General features: G+C 37.4%; 1 non-coding gene across 1 annotated transcript; it reads left to right on the top strand.

Moving 5' to 3' along the window:
• Nucleotides 1-428: 428 nt before the first annotated feature.
• On the top strand, nt 429-535 carry LOC121228783 (small nucleolar RNA R71). The gene has a single exon (XR_005926358.1). It is a non-coding gene; the product is annotated as a small nucleolar RNA R71 (small nucleolar RNA).
• The last annotated feature ends 2,523 nt before the right edge of the window (nt 536-3,058 follow it).

Here is a 3,058-nt window from a genome sequence, read left to right as displayed (position 1 = left end):
CATTGTAAGTATTGTTATAAGAATTATTTTGAGATCAATGATTATTATCCATGTAGTTTAATTGCTCGTTCCCCATGCTGTGGCCATAGGGTGGATATTCTGTATTGCTCGATCCACCTCCACTTGCTTCACATTGTATTACTGGGTGAACCTGTGAAGAACCAAGTAAACCATCAAATTTTCTATTCAAAAGTTCTACCTAATTTGTGAGCATGGTGACCGAATCGACATTAAAAACGCTAGCTACTTTTGTTGGTTTTGTCCTCATGACTTGCCACTGATAATTATTCAGTGACATCTCTTTTATAAATTCATAGGCATCTTCAGATGTCTTATTATTGATAGTCCCACCAGCAGTTGTGTCAACCATTTGTCTACTCGAGGGATTCAGGCCATTGTAAAACGTTTGAACCTGTAGCCAGAGTGGTAACCTATGGTGAGAGCATCTTCTCAAGAGGTCCTTGTATCTCTCCCATGCATCGTAGAGTGTTTCTAAATCCATTTGCACAAGAGAAGCGATATCATTACGTAATTTAGCCATTTTAGCTGGCAAAAAATATTTTAATAAAAACTTTTCAGTCATTTGTTCCCAAGTAGTGATTGACCCTCGTAGTAATGAATTCAACCACTGTTTAGCTTTGTTTCTCAATGAAAAAGGGAATAACCGAAGGCGTATGGCATCATCAGAAACGCTATTAATTTTAAATGTGTCGCAGAATTTTAGAAAGTTTTCCAAGTGAGCGTTGGGATCCTCATCCTGCAAACCATCAATCTGAACAAATTGCTGTATCATTTGAATCGTGTTAGGTTTCAGTTCAAAATTATTTGCAGAAATAGCAGGTCTAACTATACTTGACTCAGTTCCTATTAAATTTGGCTTAGCATAACCATACATATTGCGTGGAGCATGATTTTGATTTACTTGATCAGCGGCAATAGCAGGGGGTAGCAGATTTTCCTGATTTTCAGCCATATCCTCGGTTGTGGTTTGAATATCATCCTCTTGCTCTTCCTCAGTGTAACTTAAGCTTCACCTTATTTCTCTTCGGTTTCTGCGAGCTGTGCGATCGATCTCATCGTCAAAAAGTAATGGTCCTGACAGGTTTCTTCTAGTCATAAACTATAAGAACTTGCCAGAAGAAGAAAAAATAGAATTTAGTAAAAATAAAAATCAAAACAAAATTTAAATTGCAATAAAAGTAAATGGCTAAAGTAATAAAAATCGAGTGTTCCTAATATCTTAGCTCCTTGACAACTGTACCAAAAACTTGGCCGTGATTATTTGTGATAAGTTTTATAAATTTATAATTGATCGTACTTGAAACTAACTATTATCACGATGAAGGCAAGTATACCCATCGAATATGAGTATAGCTTTTGCAAGACCAGATTGTCGAACCCAAAGGAACTAAAAGTACTAATATTAACTGTCTTTCTATTATCTAGCCTAAAAATAAAAAAAAGGTTGTTTATCTAAACCAATTAACTAAACTAAGAAATCACAGAAAGGAAATTGGGGAAAATACTTTTTAGAAAATTCGATTGATTAAGACAATACCCAAGGAATAATCCACCTATACTTCACTTATTATTTGACTCTGAATCAGACGATTTAGTCATTCAACTTGTTCCGTAGAAATCCCTAAGTTATATTATTATCTCTCTCGAGACTAATAACATCTAAACCTAGGCTGAATAATTGAAATCTCTTTCTAATTAACACCCTAGGGTTGCATTAACTCGATCTATGGATCCCCTTATAAGGTTTCACCCTAATCCGGTAAAATCTTGTCACCCTATCTCTAGGTGTGTAATCAACTCCGCTTAATTATGACAAATTTACTCTTAGACAGTGACTTTTTCTCCTTTGAATAAGCGCATTAACTTGAATCAATATCCTAAAATACCGAAGCGAGAATTAAGGACACATAATTAAGAACAAGTTAAATATTTATCATACAATTCAGATAATAATAACAAGATTCATCTTAGGCTTCATTCCCCTTAGGTATTTAGGGGATTTAGTTCATAATTATAAAGGAAAACATCTTAGAAGAGTAATGAATGCAAAACATAAAGAAAACCCAAAAACTGCTGAAAGGAAATTGAGGGGAGACCTTCAGTCTTGATGAATAATCCTGCTTCTGAGATGGATCAATCACATTTCTTCGAGTAATTCCTTACTCCCTATCTGTGCCTCCCTATTCTCCTCTTCTAGGGTGTTTTTATAGGCTTTGGAATGCCTAAAAGCCCTCAAAAGTTGCCTTTTCTGAATTGGACTATACTTGGGCTCGACAAGGACACGTCCGTGTGCGATAGGTTCAGGCCGTGGTCAAGGCTGTTAAATAGGCACAGGCGTGTGGTCTACCCGTGTAAGTCGTACTTCAATTCTGCCATATTGACACGGCCGTGTGGTCTACTCGTGTGAGGAGGTCCAGGCCATGTTGATTTCCTACATTAGCCCATTTTCTCCGTTTTCAGCCCGTTTCTCGCTCTTTTTACTCTCCTATGCTTACCTAAGTATAAAACATAAAATTAAGGGATTAGGAGCATCGAATTCACCAAATGTAAGGAGAAATCATTCATAAAATGTGCTAAGCATTGGCCAATCTGTGCAGGTGGGCCCACACAAGTATATGGGCCTAAAATTTTGAAACTTTCCCTAGGGTTGCACGGGTCAATCCAATCAACTATGGGCCTACCGTAGGGTCGGTAAGGGCTAACCAAACCCTAATTCATGTGATCTGATATTGTAATAGTTTGATCTGAGTAGGGCACTGTATTCTGTATTTGTGTTTGGGGTGGGATTTCCATATATGGAGGAAGTGATTTGTACAACGACATTTCGCCTATATTCTGGCAGCTTGATTGCATATTAATCTGTCATGTGTCGCATCGACACTATATGGTGTGTTGGGATGGGTGAGTGTTTTTAACCCCACATGGTGTGATGCGATGGTCGGAGATGGTGTGTAAAGGATCAGGGTAGGATTCTGTATATCTATTCTGCTTAACTGACTATGATAACCGTATCTCTTATGGACTTTGGTCTAAATTT

Source organism: Gossypium hirsutum, chromosome A04 (genome assembly GCF_007990345.1).
Source record: "Gossypium hirsutum isolate 1008001.06 chromosome A04, Gossypium_hirsutum_v2.1, whole genome shotgun sequence".
Classification (NCBI taxonomy): Eukaryota; Viridiplantae; Streptophyta; class Magnoliopsida; order Malvales; family Malvaceae; genus Gossypium; species Gossypium hirsutum.
The sequence above is the reverse complement of the archived record's forward strand: the minus strand, read 5'-3'. Positions and strand labels throughout refer to the sequence as shown.